This window comes from Scyliorhinus canicula, chromosome 7 (assembly GCF_902713615.1).
Source record: "Scyliorhinus canicula chromosome 7, sScyCan1.1, whole genome shotgun sequence".
Taxonomy (NCBI): domain Eukaryota; kingdom Metazoa; phylum Chordata; class Chondrichthyes; order Carcharhiniformes; family Scyliorhinidae; genus Scyliorhinus; species Scyliorhinus canicula.
The window spans coordinates 121,464,005-121,482,855 of record NC_052152.1 but is presented as its reverse complement, the minus strand read 5'-3'; the positions used below and the strand labels follow the sequence as shown (position 1 = coordinate 121,482,855).

Here is an 18,851-nt window from a genome sequence, read left to right as displayed (position 1 = left end):
AGTTTTGAGAGTGCCGGGAGGGGCCTGCCCAGTGTTACTGAGAGGAGAATGCAGAGAGCGGAGGGAGATGCAGAGGCTCTATAAATTGGAGGGATGTGTGTGTGTCAGAACATCCAATTCCGAGAGAAGGCATCAGTAAGGAACACACTGCGCTTTGGGCTGTGTGCTGATGTCTTGAGAAACACTCCCCCCCCCCCCCCCCCCCCAGTGTAAAGGCTGCCTCAGTGAGTTAGTGGGAAAGGGTTGCGTCTGCTCTTGGTGTTGGGGCGTTCAGAGGGGGCAGGAACTGAGTGTCTGAATGTACCAGACCGGTGTACAGCATTTGGAGGGCATTTTTAAACCCTGTGTCTGCACAGTTCCACATGCATTTCAGGAGAAAATCGCTCAGAGGGGGAGAGAGAAATCAAAAGATCTGCTGATGGTGATAGGATAGCTGGAGGTTTGTGTGTGCAGCAGTTTCTGTGTTTCAGTTTAATTCTCCCGGTAACTTCAGAGATGGTTATTAGTCTGAGCTGAAGTGTCAGACGGTCCATGGAGCCCATTTCCAGCCCTCCTCAAGCAGTTCTGCTGCTTCAGCAGCTCTGTTCAAACCAGGAGAGGTTCTCTGCTCCAAGTGCAATACTTAGTCACTGCCTCACCAAGGCAGCTCCACACTGCCATGAACTGGTTAACAGGATGTTTCACAGGACAGGATTCTTCAAGTCCCTGTGTTTGGACTGACCCTCCCAGAGAAAAAGCCTTGAGTGCCTCACAGTAACTGGAAGTTACTCCTCACTCACTGCCCTGAACTCCCCAACCCCCCCAACTCTGAGCCCCCTGCATCCCCCTGACACGCTACAACCCCCCCCCCCCCCCAACCTCCTCCACCCCCCACCCCCACAACCCCCCCACCTCCTCCACCCCCCACCCCCCCAACCTCCTCCACCCCCCACCCCCCAACCTCCTCCACCCCCCACCCCCCCAACCTCCTCCACCCCCACCCCCCCAACCTCCTCCACCCCCCACCCCCCCCCCCCCCACCTCCTCCACTCCCCACCCCCCCCAACCTCCTCTCCCACCCACCCCCACAACCCCCCCCCCACCTCCTCCACCCCCAGGTCCCCAACCTCCTCCACCCCCCACCCCCCCAACCTCCTCCACCCCCCACCCCCCCCAACCTCCTCCACCCCCCACCCCCCCAACCTCCTCCACCCCCCACCCCCCCAACCTCCTCCACCCCCCACCCCCCCAACCTCCTCCACCCCTCACCCGCCCCAACCTCCTCCACCCCCCCAACCTCCTCCACCCCCCCAACCTCCTCCACCCCCCCAACCTCTTCCACCCCCCCAACCTCTTCCACCCCCCCAACCTCTTCCACCCCCCCAACCTCTTCCACCCCCCCACCTCCTCCACCCCCCCACCTCTTCCACCCCCCCCACCTCCTCCACCCCCAACCTCCTCCACCCCCAACCTCCTCCACCCCCAACCTCCTCCACCCCCAACCTCCTCCACCCCCAACCACCTCCACCCCCCAACCTCCTCCACCCCCCAACCTCCTCCACCCCCCAACCTCCTCCACCCCCCAACCTCCTCCACCCCCCAACCTCCTCCACCCCCCAACCTCCTCCACCCCCCAACCTCCTCCACCCCCCAACCTCCTCCACCCCCCAACCTCCTCCACCCCCCAACCTCCTCCACCCCCCAACCTCCTCCACCCCCCAACCTTCTCCACCCCCCAACCACCTCCACCCCCTCCAATCACCTCCATCCCCTCCAACCTCCTCCACCCCCTCCAACCTCATCCACCCCCTCCTTCACCCCCTCCAACCCTCTCCTCCACCCCCTCCAACCCCCTCCAACCCCCTCCTCCACCCCTCCAACCCCCTCCTCCACCCCTCCAACCCCCTCCTCCACCCCTCCAACCCCCTCCTCCACCCCTCCAACCCCCTCCTCCACCCCTCCAACCCCCTCCTCCACCCCTCCAACCCCCTCCTCCACCCCTCCAACCCCCTCCTCCACCCCTCCAACCCCCTCCTCCACTCCCTCCAACCCCCTCCTCCACTCCCTCCAACCCCCTCCTCCACTCCCTCCAACCCCCACCTCCACCCCCTCCAACCCCCACCTCCAACCCCTCCAACCCTCTCCTCCACCCCCTCCTCCACCCCCTCCTCCACCCCCTCCAACCCCCTCCACCCACCCCCTCCACCCACCCCTCCACCCACCCCCTCCACCCACCCCCTCCACCCACCCCCTCCACCCACCCCCTCCACCCCCTCCAACCCCCTCCTCCACCCCCTCCCACCTCCTCCACCCCCTCCCACCTCCTCCACCCCTCCCCCCTCCACACCTCCCAACTTTCTCCACCCCCTCCCAACTTTCTCCACCCCCTCCCAACTTTCTCCACCCCCTCCCAACTTTCTCCACCCCCTCCCAATTTTTTCACCCCCCCAACCTGCACCACCAAACCTACCCCACCCCCTCCCATATCCTCCACCCCTCCACCCCCTCCCACCTCCTCCACCCCCTCCCACCTCCTCCACCTCCTCCACCCCCTCCCACCTCCTCCCACCTCCTCCACCCCCTCCCACCTCCTCCACCCCCTCCCACCTCCTCCACCCCCTCCCACCTCCTCCACCCCCCCAACCTCCTCCACCCCCCCAACCTCCTCCACACCCCCAACCTCCTCCACCCCCCAACCTCCTCCACCCCCCCAACCTCCTCCACCCCCCAACCTCCTCCACTCCCAACCTCCCCTACCCCTCCAACCTCCCCCACCCCCTCCAACCTCCCCCACCCCCTCCAACCTCCCCCACCCCCTCCAACCTCCCCCACCCCCTCCAACCTCCTCCTCCCCTCCAACCTCCTCTACCCCTCCAACCTCCTCTACCCCTCCAACCTCCTCTACCCCTCCAACCTCCTCTACCCCTCCAACCTCCTCTACCCCTCCAGCCTCCTCTACCCCTCCAACCTCCCCCACCCCCTCCAACCTCCCCCACCCCCTCCAACCTCCCCACCCCCTCCAACCTCCCCCACCCCCTCCAACCTCCCCCACCCCCTCCAACCTCCCCCACCCCCTCCAACCTCCTCCACCCCTCCAACCTCCTCCACCCCTCCAACCTCCTCCACCCCTCCAACCTCCCCACCCCCTCCAACCTCCCCCACCCCCTCCAACCTCCCCCACCCCTCCAACCTCCCCCACCCCCTCCAACCTCCCCACCCCCTCCAACCTCCCCACCCCCTCCACCCTCCCCCCCCCCTCCAACCTCCCCACCCCCTCCAACCTCCCCCACCCCCTCCAACCTCCCCACCCCCTCCAACCTCCCCCACCCCCTTCAACCTCCTCCTCCCCTCCAACCTCCTCTACCCCTCCAACCTCCTCTACCCCTCCAACCACCTCTCCCCTCCAACCACCTCTCCCCTCCAACCTCCTCCACCCCCCCAACCTCCTCCACCCCCAACCTCCTCAACTCCCAACCTCCCCTACCCCTCCAACCTCCCCCACCCCCTCCAACCTCCCCCACCCCCTCCAACCTCCCCCACCCCCTCCAACCTCCCCCACCCCCTCCAACCTCCTCCTCCCCTCCAACCTCCTCTACCCCTACAACCTCCTCTACCCCTCCAACCTCCTCTACCCCTCCAACCTCCTCTACCCCTCCAGCCTCCTCTACCCCTCCAACCTCCCCCACCCCCTCCAACCTCCCCCACCCCCTCCAACCTCCCCCACCCCCTCCAACCTCCCCCACCCCCTCCAACCTCCTCCACCCCTCCAACCTCCTCTACCCCTCCAACCTCCCCCACCCCCTCCAACCTCCCCCACCCCCTCTAACCTCCCCACCCCCTCCAACCTCCCCACCCCCTCCAACCTCCCCACCCCCTCCAACCTCCCCACCCCCTCCAACCTCCCCACCCCCTCCAACCTCCCCACCCCCTCCAACCTCCCCCACCCCCTCCAACCTCCCCCACCCCCTTCAACCTCCTCCTCCCCTCCAACCTCCTCTACCCCTCCAACCTCCTCTACCCCTCCAACCACCTCTCCCCTCCAACCACCTCTCCCCTCCAACCACCTCTCCCCGCCAACCTCCTCTACCCCTCCAACCTCCTCTATCCCTCCAACCTCCTCTACCCCTCCAACCTCCTCTCCCCTCAAACCTCCTCTCCCCTCCAACCACCTCTCCCCTCCAACCACCTCTCCCCTCCAACCTCCTCTCCCCTCCAACCTCCTCTCCCCTCCAACCTGCTCCAACCCCACCAACCTGCTCCAACCCCAACACCCTCCACCCCAACACCCTCCACCCCAACACCCTCCACCCCCAACACCCTCCACCCCCAACACCCTCCACCCCCAACACCCTCCACCCCCAACACCCTCCACCCCCAACACCCTCCACCCCCAACACCCTCCACCCCCAACACCCTCCACCCCCAACACCCTCCACCCCCAACACCCTCCACCCCCAACACCCTCCACCCCCAACACCCTCCACCCCCAACACCCTCCACCCCCAACACCCTCCACCCCCAACACCCTCCACCCCCAACACCCTCCACCCCCAACACCCTCCACCCCCAACACCCTCCACCCCCAACACCCTCCACCCCCAACACCCTCCACCCCCAACACCCTCCACCCCCAACACCCTCCACCCCCAACACCCTCCACCCCCAACACCCTCCACCCCCAACACCCTCCACCCCCAACACCCTCCACCCCCAACACCCTCCACCCCCAACACCCTCCACCCCCAACACCCTCCACCCCCAACACCCTCCACCCCCAACACCCTCCACCCCCAACACCCTCCACCCCCAACACCCTCCACCCCCAACACCCTCCACCCCCAACACCCTCCACCCCCAACACCCTCCACCCCCAACACCCTCCACCCCCAACACCCTCCACCCCCAACACCCTCCACCCCCAACACCCTCCACCCCCAACACCCTCCACCCCCAACACCCTCCACCCCCAACACCCTCCACCCCCCAACACCCTCCACCCCCAACACCCTCCACCCCCAACACCCTCCACCCCCAACACCCTCCACCCCCAACACCCTCCACCCCCAACACCCTCCACCCCCAACACCCTCCACCCCCAACACCCTCCACCCCCAACACCCTCCACCCTCAACACCCTCCACCCTCAACACCCTCCACCCTCAACACCCTCCACCCTCAACACTATGCACAAATTAGCTGCCATGTTTCCTAGATTACAAACATGTCACTATTCAAAAGTACTTGACTGGAACGTTCTTCCTCAATGTGACAATTGTTCTCTCCTGCTCACTCTCCTCTTTCTCCCATGTCCTTTCCAGATACCATGGGATCCTTTGTTTATACCACCTGACCCGCCCTGCCCTGCCCTGCCCAGCCCACCACGTTCATGTGAGCTGACAACATACATCATGTCTAGCTATGAAATTCAGCCCCTTCATGCCTGACATCGATCACTTCAGGGAATCTGGAAATCCAACGAATGAGTTTCACAAACATCTGAATGGATAGCAGAGAGAATGAGAACAGTTGGTTTCTGCAGCTTGTCCCCCACAACTGTCATGTTACAATGTGCATCACAATTAATTCTCCGGCTCTGGGAGCGTCTCCCACCTTCAGGATTCCAGGCGCTGTGAGGTGGCTTCAATGGGAAATTCCATTGAAAAACGTCAGGAAGATAGAACCCCGTCACCAGCAAACGGTGCATCACCAGGAAACAAGCGGCTGAGTGACTGGAGAATTCAGCCCTATATCTACACTCCCCACCCAGTCCTATATCTACCCTCCCCACCCAGCCCTATATCTACCCTCCCCACCCAGCCCTATATCTACCCTCCCCACCCAGCCCTATATCTACCCTCCCCACCCAGCCCTATATCTACCCTCCCCACCCGGCCCTATATCTACCCTCCCCACCCAGCCCTATATCTACCCTCCCCACCCGGCCCTATATCTACCCTCCCCACCCGGCCCTATATCTACCCTCCCCACCCAGCCCTATATCTACCCTCCCCACCCGGCCCTATATCTACCCCCCCCCCCCCCCCAGCCCTATATCTACCCCCCCCCCAGCCCTATATCTACCCTCCCCACCCGGCCCTATATCTACCCTCCCCACCCGGCCCTATATCTATCCTCCCCACCCAGCCCTATATCTACCCCCCCCCCAGCCCTATATCTACCCCCCCCCCCCCCCCCCCAGCCCTATATCTACCCTCCTCAGCCAGCCCTATATCTACCCTCCCCACCCAGCCCTATATCTATCCTCCCCACCCAGCCCTATATCTACCCCCCCCCCCCAGCCCTATATCTACCCCCCCCCCCCCCCCAGCCCTATATCTACCCTCCTCAGCCAGCCCTATATCTACCCTCCCCACCTGACCCTATATCTACCCTCCCCATCCAGCCCTATATCTACCCTCCCCACCCGGCCCTATATCTACCCCCCCCCCCCCCCCCCCCCCCCGCCAGCCCTATATGTACCTCCCCAGCCCTATATCTACCCTCCCCAGCCCTATATCTACCCCCCAGCCCTATATCTACCCCCAGCACTATAACGACACCCCCCCAGCCCTATATCTACCCCCCTCCCCCCAGCCCTATATCTACCCCCCTCCCCCCCAGCCCTATATCTACCCCCCTCCCCCCCAGCCCTATATCTACCCTCCTCAGTCAGCCCTATATCTACCCTCCCCACCCAACCCTATATCTATCCTCCTCATTCAGCCCTATATCTACCCTCCCCACCCGGCCCTACATCTACCCTCCCCACCCGGCCCTATATCTATCCTCCCCACTCAGCCCTATATCTACCCTCCCCACCCAGCCCTATATCTACCCTCCCCACCCAGCCCTATATCTACCCTCCTCACCCAGCCCTATATCTACCCTCCCCACCCAGCCCTATATCTACCCTCCCCACCCGGCCCTATATCTATCCTCCCCACTCAGCCCTATATCTACCCTCCCCACCCAGCCCTATATCTACCCTCCCCACCCAGCCCTATATCTACCCTCCTCACCCAGCCCTATATCTACCCTCCCCACCCGGCCCTATATCTATCCTCCCCACTCAGCCCTATATCTACCCTCCCCACCCAGCCCTATATCTACACTCCCCACCCAGCCCTATATCTACCCTCCCCACCCGGCCCTATATCTACCCTCCCCACCCGGCCCTATATCTACCCCCACCCACCCGGCCCTATATCTACCCTCCCCACCCGGCCCTATATCTACCCCCACCCACCCGGCCCTATATCTACCCTCCCCATCCAGCCCTATATCTACCCTCCCCACCCAGTCCTATATCTACCCTCCCCACCCAGCCCTATATCTACCCTCTCCACCCAGCCCTATATCTACCCTCCCCACCCAGCCCTATATGAACCCTCCGCACCCAGCCCCACATCTACCCTCCCCACCCAGCCCTATATCTACCCTCTCCACCCAGTCCTATATCTACCCTCCCCACCCAGCCCTATATCTGCACTCCCCACCCAGCCCTATGTGAACCCTCCGCACCCAGCCCCACATCTACCCTCCCCACCCAGCCCTATATCTACCCTCTCCACCCAGTCCTATATCTACCCTCCCCACCCAACCCTATATCTACCCTCTCCACCCAGTCCTATATCTACCCTCCCCACCCAACCATACATCTACACTCCCCACCCAGCCCTTTATCTACACTCCCCACCCAGTCTTTTATCTACACTCCCCACCCAGCCCTTTATCTACACTCCCCACCCAGCCCTTTATCTACACTCTCCACCGAGCCCTATATCTACACTCCCCACCCAGCCCTATATCTACCCTCCCCACCCAACCCTATATCTACCCTCCCCACCCAGCCCTATATCTACCCTCCCCACCCAGCCCTATATCTACCCTCCCCACCCAGCCCTATATCTACCCTCCCCACCCAGCCCTATATCTACCCTCCCCACCCAGCCCTATATCTACCCTCCCCACCCAACCCTATATCTACCCTCCCCACCCAACCATACATCTACACTCCCCACCCAACCCTATATCTACCCTCCCCACCCAACCATACATCTACACTCCCCACCCAGCCCTTTATCTACACTCCCCACCCAGCCCTTTATCTACACTCTCCACCGAGCCCTATATCTACACTCCCCACCTAGCCCTATATCTGTTGTGTTATTCTCCCTGGGGTAACACGGACTGCACACGATACAGTTAACTGATCAAGTATACACCAAACGTGGGCTTTGGTTCAATATAAAATTTATTGAACTTCAGTAACAAAGCACACAGCTGCCTGTGGGTTCACTCTCTACTACTCTAAGTAAACTAACATTAACTATCTAGACCAGGCTAGCTCTGATCCACGTGTAGAAGGTGTTGAATGATTTGTACACCCTGACTGTCACTACAGTTGTCACTAGTGGATCGAGGCGGAGTGCTGATGCCTCGTGTGTTTTATAGTTGGAAGCCCCTCTCTGGTGTTCTGTCTGGTGATTGGTCGTGTTCTGTTCTGTAAGTTGATTGGCTCATCTGGGTGTCTGTCACTGCCTGCGTTTACCTCATGATGTGCATGGGTGCATATTATGACAATGTCGACTCTCCCCACCCAGTGTATATTCGTATATCGCCGTACTCCCATATATTGCTGAGGGCGTCAACACCATGGTGCAGCCATCGGGGAGCCACGAGGGCAGGCAGAACCAGATGGTGCAGGGGCAGCCAGGGCTCAACCCAACTGCCCCTCTGTTCCGCGGTGACTCCCTGGGCCCTATGGGCACCAATCATTGGGCACCAACCCAGATCCACCCAATGGGGTGACGACGGCGGCCACGAGCTCCTCCCAGTTCCACCCCCAGTACAATGGCGCATCTCGGAACAAGGTGTCACGGCGAGGCTACTGGGCCGGGTCCCCCGGCCTCAGGGTCCCTGGGGGACGCCCACCAGGAGCATCGAAGGCCACGGGATGCGGTAAGCAGCAGGCTGTCTCCACCTCTGATGTGCATCCTGGAGACACATCTAGATGCAACGGAGGAACGCAGAATGCTAAGCAGATCGAGGATCACTGAGAGGGCACTGGGGTGAAAGTGGGTTGGGGTGGTAAAGTGGGGAAGGGGTGTGGGGATGTGATTGGCAGGGGTGGGGGGATGTGATTGGAAGGGGTGGGGAAGGGGTGGGGGGATGTACCAGCCTCCCGTACCAGCCTCCCCGGACAGGCGCCGGAATGTGGTGACTAGGGGCTTTTCACAGTAACTTCATTGAAGCCTACTCGTGACAATAAGCGATTTTCATTTCATTTTCATGTGATTGGCAGGGGTGGGGAAGGGATGGGGGGATGTGATTGGAAGGGGTGGGGAAGGGAGGCAGCACCATCGGTGCAGTTGGGGACACATATGAACAACATTAAAAAGCGTTGCACCCGAGAAATATGACGCCTCTGGTATTTTCGTCCGCTATGTGGGCTGAGCACCAATTCCCTGCCCAGCCCTCCCGGGCATAGAAGTCCTGAATTTCCTGCCACCCCCCCCCCCCCCCCCCCCCCCCCCATGATGCACAGACCTGGTATTCCGAAAAGCAGCAGACAATTTATTCTTGCCCACAATGTGGAAAGCCATGCAGCTCTGCAATCAGCCATGTTGAAACAAACAATACTTTACACGTGCCTCGGGGAAGGGGGGTTTGGGGGGCATGAGCCGCCAGTGGTGGGGGTCACAGCCCCTGGGCTGGGGGGACGGGGGGAGTTTCTCAGCAACTGTGAGTCTGCCATGCCATATTTCTCTGGTGCAATGTTTTTTAATGCTGGATGTATGTCCCCAACTGCCTCTAGGCCCCATTTCTTACCCCTTCCCGCCCATATCCCTCGAACTGCCGTGCTCTACACCTCCATCTAGGAGTGTCCCCAGGCTGCTCATCAAGAGTGGAGGCAGCCTGCTGCTTACCACGTCCTGTGGCCTTTGATGCCCCTGGCCTGTGTCCCCTGGGGGTCCTGGGACTGCCGGCAGCACATGCCTCACTGTGCCACCCTGTTCTGGGGGCTGACTCCGAGACCCTCCCTTGTCAGCGGTGGGGTGGGTGGAGGAACTAGTAATCGCCATCCATACGGTGGCTCTGGGTTGGCATTCAGCGTCCCTCCTGGTCGGTGCCCAAAGGGCCCTGTTTACCTCGGGATGAAGGGGCGACTAGATTGAGCCCCAGCTGCCCCTGCATCATCTGGCTCTGTCCGTGGTCCCCTCAGTGGCATTGCTGCCAGCTGTGCCTGGTCCCCTCAGTGGCATTGCTGCCAGCTGTGTGCTGTTGGCTCTGTCTGTGGTCCCCTCAGTGGCATTGCTGCCAGCAGTGTGCTGTTGGCTCTGTCCGTGGTCCCCTCAGTGGCATTGCTGCCAGCTGTGTGCTGTTGGCTCTGTCCGTGGTCCCCTCAGTGGCATTGCTGCCAGCTGTGTGCTGTTGGCTCTGTCCGTGGTCCCCTCAGTGGCATGGCTGCCAGCTGTGTGCTGTTGGCTCTGTGGGGTCGGTTTACTTGCTGCTCCCCCTTGTTGCTGGGGGGCTGTCGGGGGTGGTCCCGGCGAACCGGTGGGACAGTCATTTTTACATAGAATTTACAGTGTAGAAGGAGGCCATTCGGCCCATCGAGTCTGCACTGGCTCTTGGAAAGAGCACCCTACCCAAGGTTAACACCTCCACCCTATCCCCATAACCCAGTAACCCCACCCAACACAATTTTGGACACTAAGGGCAATTTATCATGGCCAATCCACCTAATCTGCACATCTTTGGACTGTGGGAGGAAACTGGAGCACCCGGAGGAAACCCACGCACACACGGGGAGGATGTGCAGACTCCGCACAGACAGTGACCCGAGCCGGAATCGAATCTGGGACCTGGGACCCTGGACCCTGTGGCGTGAAGCCCGAGGTCCTTGTTATGTGGACCAATTCACATTTGATACCGGTGACAGCCTCGCCGGGTCGAGCGCCAGGAAGGTCGCGGCAATTCCCGCTCGCTCCCACACTGAGAAACTTTTCCATTGAATCACGCCCTATGTGTGTTGAGATAACAGTGGAGAACTCTCCAACAGAGCTGACGGGAAACTCCCAGCAAAACCCACCGCAAATGACACTTCGGGCGCGATCTATCCAAATGGAGACAGAGTCCCGTAAGGCTCGAGAATAATTGGGTGTTGCCTGGTGCTCGGAGCGCCAAGAAACATAAGAACATAAGAACTAGGAGCAGGAGTAGGCCATCTGGCCCCTCGAGCCTGCTCCGCCATTCAATGAGATCATGGCTGATCTTTTGTGGACTCAGCTCCACTTTCCGGCCCGAACACCATAACCCTTAATCCCTTTATTCTTCAAAAAACTATCTATAAGATAAACACCCCGCTATCTACCACCCACCCGGGTAGATTGGGTCCTCAGCGGGGAGCTACCCTACAAGGCTGCACTTACCCCGTTTTCTACACCGATGAACTCCGTTTGCAGGAACTCCTCAAAGCAGGAAGAGATCGGGAAGCCATTTTAATGGGCGCTCTTCACCCTCTCACACCCGCGCAGGGCACACCCTGACCCATTCACTGCCGCTCAAAAAATGACAGCTGACACCTTGGCACTGCCCGCCTGGCATCCTGGAAGTGCCCCTGTTAGTGGCATCTGGGCACTTTGGCAGTTCCAGGCTGGTATCCAGGTGGCACCAAACGTGCCAGTGTGCAACCCTGTCCAGAGGGCATGCACCTCGGGGCCTCCGATCCCCTGAGAGACCTTTTTCGTCTCGTTCCGATTTGTGGATACCAGCACTGAACGGCTCTCGCCCGCGGTCTCCAAGGCGAGGGAGTTCAATTCCACACCTTAGTTAGATCTCGGGAATGCATGTTCGACTGAGATTAGCTGTCTCATTTTAATATGCTAATTTACCATAGTGATCCGGGCCACAATGGACAGGATTCGCATTGCGCATCACCCGAGGTCGTGTGAGATCGAACAAGGCGTGGCGAGCCGGCTGGATCCCAGAAGTGGGATCTCCCGGCATCTACCGGTCGCATTATGCCGCACTTGCGCTGCTTTTCGGGCACAACGTGACCGGTAGATCCCATCGTTCGAAACCTTTCTGTTAGATCGCGCCCTATGCCTGTTTAAGCTGTGCAGCCGCAGCTCTTTGAGTCTATCTGGATAACTAATCTTCTGGCCCTTGGCAATCTTTCCAAATCTCAACATCAAACACGATATCATGTGAGTAGACCAGAACTGGACATTGTATTGGTACAAGTGAAGGGCTGACCAAGCTTTTAGCCAGGGAACTTGAATTTCTATAGCGCCTTTTCTGATTTCACGCCCAAAGCACTTTATAGCCAACAAAGTATTAGGTGGTGCATTCACTGTATTGTAGAAAAGACATTTGCGCATAACACGATCCCACAAAAGTCAATGTGATGAATGATCCAAGAATGGCTTTGAAGAGTGTGATTTTAAATGCAGGTTTGGGAGCACTCCCGGCTCCACATACGGGTACATAAGAACAAGAACATAAGAACTAGGAGCAGGAGTAGGCCATCTGGCCCTTCGAGCCTGCTCCGCCATTCAATGAGATCATGGCTGATCTTTTGTGGACTCAGCTCCACTTTCCGGCCCGAACACCATAACCCTTAATCCCTTTATTCTTCAAAAAACAATCTATCTTTACCGTAAAAACATTTAATGAAGGAGCCTCAACTGCTTCACTGGGCAAGGAATTCCATAGATTCACAACCCTTTGGGTGAAGAAGTTCCTCCTAAACTCAGTCCTAAATCTACTTCCCCTTATTTATTTTGAGGCTATGCCCCCTAGTTCTGCTTTCACCCGCCAGTGGAAACAACCTGCCCGCATCTATCCTATCTATTCCCTTCATAATTTTAAATGTTTCTATAAGATCCCCCCTCATCCTTCTAAATTCCAACGAGTACAGTCCCAGTCTACTCAACCTCTCCTCATAATCCAACCCCTTCAGCTCTGGGATTAACCTAATGAATCTCCTCTGCACACCCTCCAGTGCCAGTATGTCCTTTCTCAAGTAAGGAGACCAAAACTGAACACAATACTCCAGGTATGGCCTCACTAACACCTTATACAATTGCAACATAACCTCCCTAGTCTTAAACTCCATCCCTCTAGCAATGAAGGACAAAATTCCATTTGCTTTCTTAATCACCTGTTGCATCTGTAAACCAACTTTCTGAGACTCCTGCACTAGCACACCCAGGTCTCTCTGCACAGCGGCATGCTTTAATATTTTATCGTTTAAATAATAATCCCGTTTGCTGTTATTCCTACCAAAATGGATAACCTCACATTTGTCAACATTGTATTCCATCTGCCAGACCCTAGCCCATTCACTTAACCTATCCAAATCCCTCTGCAGACTTCCAGTATCCTCTGCACTTTTCGCTTTACCACTTATCTTAGTGTCATCTGCAAACTTGGACACATTGCCCTTGGTCCCCAACTCCAAATCATCTATGTAAATTTTGAACAATTGTGGGCCCAACACGGATCCCTGAGGGACACCACTAGCTACTGATTTCCAACCAGAAAAACACCCATTAATCCCCACTCTTTGCTTTCTATTAATTAACCAATCCTCTATCCATGCTACTACTTTACCCTTAATGCCATGCATCTTTATCTTATGCAGCAACCTTTTGTGTAGCACCTTGTCAAAGGCTTTCTGGAAATCCAGATATACCACATCCATTGGCTCCCCGTTATCTACTGCACTGGTAATGTCCTCAAAAAATTCCACTAAATTAGTTAGGCACGACCTGCCCTTTATGAACCCATGCTGCGTCTGCCCAATGGGACAATTTCTATCCAGATGCCTCGCTATTTCTTCCTTGATGATAGATTCCAGCATCTTCCCTACTACCGAAGTTAAGCTCACTGGCCTATAATTTCCTGCTCTCTGCCTACCTCCTTTTTTAAACAGTGGTGTCACGTTTGCTAATTTCCAATCCATCGGGACCACCCCAGAGTCTAGTGAATTTCGGTAAATTATCATTAGTGCATCTGCATTTTCCCTAGCCATCTCTTTTAGCACTCTGGGATGCATTCCATCAGGGCCAGGAGACAGTTAGATTGTTGATCTCTTTCTCTGGAATTAGCTGACAAAACCTCAACTGAGCTCAAACCTCTTTTCAACATTGGGCACCGCGAGGTATTTTATTTGATCCCCTGCAAAATAGCGGGTGTTTGAGGGCTAAATATTGACCAGGACACTGTGTGGGGGAGAGCCCCTGTTTATTAACGCTTCACATTGACTTTATCAAAGGTCATTTGAACAGCTTTCAGTGTATGGATTCAAACTGAGATAAGTAAGTTTAGTTGAACTTTGGGTTTGATGTGCTCTTTGTACAGCATATCTGACATTATGCCTTGATTTCAACATCATCATTTCTCATAGCTCCCCTGTCTCTCTCTCTCTGAGTGACTTGATTAGCACCTCATTCACCACCTAAAACAACCACTCCCTCTACCAGCGATGCACAGTAGCTGCCGTGTTCTTTTAATTCATGTACGGGATGTGGGTGTCACTGATTAGGTCAGCATTTATTCCCCATCCCTAATTGCCCTTCAGTAGCTGGTGATGAACTGTCTTCTTGAATCGTGCAGCCCCAGTGGCCTAATGGATAAGGCACTGGCCTCCGGAGCCAAGGATTGTGGGTTCAAATCCCATCTGGGGTGAGGTGACAAATATTAATTAATTTCCATATTCTGTGACAAGAAGGTAGCTTTTCTTAGTGGACAGTTTCTGTTTCCTGGTAGATAGAATCAAAGGAACTTCGGTTACAATAGGAGGTCATTTAGTCAGTGCCACTTCAGCATTGACGGTGTTCAAAAGGCATCTTGACAAACACATGGATCGGATGGGTATGGAGGAATATGGCACAAGGAAGTGCAGTTTTGGGTTTTGGCCAAGGGTGGTATCATGACCGGTACAGGCTTGGAGGGCTGAAGGGCCTGTTCCTGTTCTGTATTGTTCTTTGTTCTCCATGTGGTGACGGTGTACCCACACTGCTGTTAGGGAGGGAATTCTAGGATGCTGCTCCAGCGACAGTAAAGTCAGGATGGTGATTGACTTGGAGGGGAACCTCCATGTGGTGATGTTCCCAGATACACGATCTCTACCATCAAGATGGACTGTGGAGGTTCTCCTCCAACCCACTTACCACCTGACTTGTAAATATATTGCCGTTCCTTCATTTTAGCTGGGTCAAATTCCTGGACCTGCCTGACTAACAGCAGAGGGAATGTACCTACACCAAATGGACTGCAGCGGTTCAAGAAGGCAGCTCACCACCACCTTCTCAAGGGCAATTAGGAATAGGCAATGATGCCAGTGATGTTCGAATCCCATTAGTGAATAAAAAAGGATAGGTGCTAGTTGTATTGTATATTAACAGTGATAATTCATATTTATATAGCACCCTTAATGTAACGATGCATCCAAAGGTGCTTCAAGGACCATTATAAAGCTAAATATGGATCTAAGTCACATAAGGAGATATTTGGTCAGATGACTAAAATTAATCCATAGAATCTCTGCAGTGCAGAAGGAGGACATTCAGCCTATCGAGCCTGCACTGACTCTCTGAAAGAGCATTCTACCTATGTCCACTCCCCCACACTATCCCTGTAACCCCACCTAACCTGCACATCCCTGGACACTAAGGGGCAATTCAGCCTGGCCAATCCACCTAACCTGCACATCCCTGGACACTAAGGGGCAATTCAGCCTGGCCAATCCACCTAACCTGCACATCCCTGGACACTAAGGGGCAATTCAGCCTGGCCAATCCACCTAACCTGCACATCCCTGGACACTAAGGGACAATTCAGCCTGGCCAATCCACCTAACCTGCACATCCCTGGCTCGGGTCGATCCAAATGGGTCAGCTTCAAGCAATGTATCAAAGGGGAAAGTGAGGTCAAGAGATGTAGGGAGAGAATTCCGGAGCCTCGGATCCAGGAAGCTGAACCAATGGCAGCGCAATAAATTGGCGACTCACAGGAGACCAGAATTAGAGGAGTGTGGATATCTCAGAGAGGCTGGAGGAGATTTACGGCGATTGGGAAGAGTGCGGCGAGGGATGGATGATTTGCAAAACAGGATGGAGAATTTTAAAATCAAGACATTTCTTGACCAGGAGCCATTGTAGATCAGAGAGCACAGTGGGTGATACAGAAACGGGACTTTGCTCTGAATTAAGGCATGGGCAGCAGACAACCACGAGTTTATAGAATATGGGAGAGCAAACCAGGAGTGCATTGGAATAGGCGCGTCTAGTGGTAAAAAAGTCATGGACGGGAGTTTCAACAGCAGACAGGGGACACATTGGATTTGACTTTGATAATCTGAGCCGACAGAATTTGGTTTGCTAAATATTGACATGATTCGGACTTGTGTGTACACTGTCAGGAAGGTTTAACATTTGCTCCCAAGCTGTGTCAGTGTGTCGCAGGTTATTTGATTCATTTTCTGAAACCTTCTCACTGAATTTTGATCGAGGTCCAAGGAGCTTTGACCTATGACATGGTTCTAAACTCCACGTTCAGTCAGGAGGGGCCGTGGGCTTTAGAGCTGGGTAGTCCGATTTAACCCTGGATTTGGGATCTGGAGCGAGTTGGGACCCCGTTCCTCGTGCCCTGTCTGCTATCTTCCATTGTTACTGTTGTTCCTTGTGGCTGGGATTCTGGATGGCGTGGGTAAATCATCCAGTTCAGCTGGCCCACTCTGCATTAACCCAAACATCTTCTTTCCACTTTCTCTGGGTGTTGAGAGTTTCTACAGTCGACATTTATAAAGAGTTTAAGGGGCAGCACGGTGGCGCAGTTGCCCTGTTGCCTCATGGCGCCGAGGTCCCAGGTTCGATCCCGGCTCTGGGTCACTGTCCGTGTGGAGTTTGCACATTCTCCCCGTGTTTGCGTGGGTTTTGCCCCCACAACCCAAAGATGTGCAGGCTAGGTGGATTGGCCATGCTAAATTGTCCCTTAATTTGAAAAATGAGTTGGGTACTCTAAATTTAAATAAAAATTTATAAGGAGTTTATTTTGTTTTTCTCTTAGTTCGTTGACGTCCGCGGTGGGGGGGGGTGGGCGGCTCTAGGATCACCTAAGAGGCAAGTTGGGGCAGTGGGGGAGTCTGGAGGTTGCATTGGAGGAGCGGGGTGGGGGTGGGTGGGGGTGGGGGGTGGGGGGGGGGGGGGGTGGAGGGGGGGGGGGGTCAAAGAATTGGGGTGGCAATAAAAACATCCATCCTTGCAGGAAATTAGGTAAGTGCAGCCTCGGTAGGGTGTTCCTGACTGAGGCCAAAAAATGTAGCAGAGTTCCGTTAGATAGTGGGGTTGTTCTCGGCACTGCAGCTGCCACTATATGCGTCCAAAATGCACTCTGATTTTTACTCGTTAAATTGCACCCGTAAAACCTAAAGATATAGGAGCAGAATTAGGCCGTTCGGTCCATCGAGTATGGTCCACCATACAGTCATGGCTGATATGTTTCCCATCCTCATTCTCCTGCCTTCTCCTCGTAACCCCTGATCCCCTTATTAGCACTGTTGCTTCACAGCAGCAGGGTCCCAGGTTCGATTCCTGGCTTGGGTCACTGTCTGTGAATCTGCACGTTCTCCCCGTGTCTGCATGTGTTCCCTCCGGGTGTTCCGGTTTCCTCCCACAAGTCCTGAAAGACGTGCTGCTGGGTAATTTGGATATTCTGAATTCTCCCTTCGTGTACCTGAACAGGCGCCGGAATATGGCGACTAGGGGATTTTCACAACAACGTCATTGCAGTGTTAATGTAAGCCTACTTGCGACAATAAAGATTATTATTATAATAATCAAGAACCTATCTATCTCTGTCTTAAAGACACTCAGTGATTTAGCCTCCACAGCCTTCGGCGGCAGAGTTCCACAGGTTCCGGCGCGGCAGGGTGGCACAGTGGTTAGCATTGCTGCCTCACAGTGTCAGGAACCCGGGTTCGATTCTGACCTCAGGTGACTGCGCGGAGTTTGCACGTTCTTCCCCTGTCTGCATGGGTTTCTTCCGGGAACTCCGGTTTCCTCCCACAATCCAAAGATATGCAGATTAGGTGCATAGGCCACGCTAAATTGCCCGAGTTGGGATTGCGGGTCTGTGTAGGGTGCTCTTTTACAGGATCGGTGAAGACTCGATGGGCCGAATAGCCTCCTTCTGAACTGTATGGATTCTAATAAAAAAGATTCACCACCCTCTGGCTGAAGAAATTCCTCCTCAATTTTAAGGATCATCCCTTCAGTCTGAGGCTGTGACCTAGTGTTCTAGTTTTTCCTACGAGTGGAAAGATCTTCTCCATATCCTATCTAGGCATTTCAGTATCCTGTAAGTTTGAATAAGATCCCTCCTCATCCTTCTAACCTCCAGCGAGTATAGACCCAGAGTCCTCTACGGCTCCTCACATGACAAGTTCTTCATTCCAGAGATCATTCTTATGAACTTCCTCTTTAACTTCTCCAAGTCCAGCACATCCTTCTTGAGATACGGGGCCCAAAACTGTTTACAGTACTCCAAATGGGATCTGACCAGAGCTGTATACAGCCTCAGAAGTACATCCTTGGTCTTGTATTCTAGCCCTCTCGACATGAATCCGAACATTGCATTTGCCTTCCTAACTGCCAACTGAACCTGCACTTTTAACCTTAAGAGAATTTTGAACTAGGACTCCTAAGCCCCTTTGTGCTTCTGATTTTCGAAGCCTTTTTCCATTTCGAAAATTGTCTATACCTCCATTCTTCCAAGCAAAGTACATAATCTCACACTTTTCCACATTGTATTCCTTCTGCAGCCCACCTGCTTTCTCAATACTACCTGTCCCTCTACAGGTC

General features: G+C 55.7%; 1 protein-coding gene and 1 non-coding gene across 2 annotated transcripts in view; both read left to right on the top strand.

Moving 5' to 3' along the window:
• phldb2b (pleckstrin homology-like domain, family B, member 2b) overlaps positions 1-18,851 on the top strand; it is a 329,018-nt gene that overhangs the window by 92,122 nt on the left and 218,045 nt on the right. The gene's annotated exons all lie outside the window — the stretch shown is intronic.
• On the top strand, positions 14,604-14,676 carry trnar-ccg. The gene has a single exon. It is a non-coding gene; the product is annotated as a tRNA-Arg (tRNA).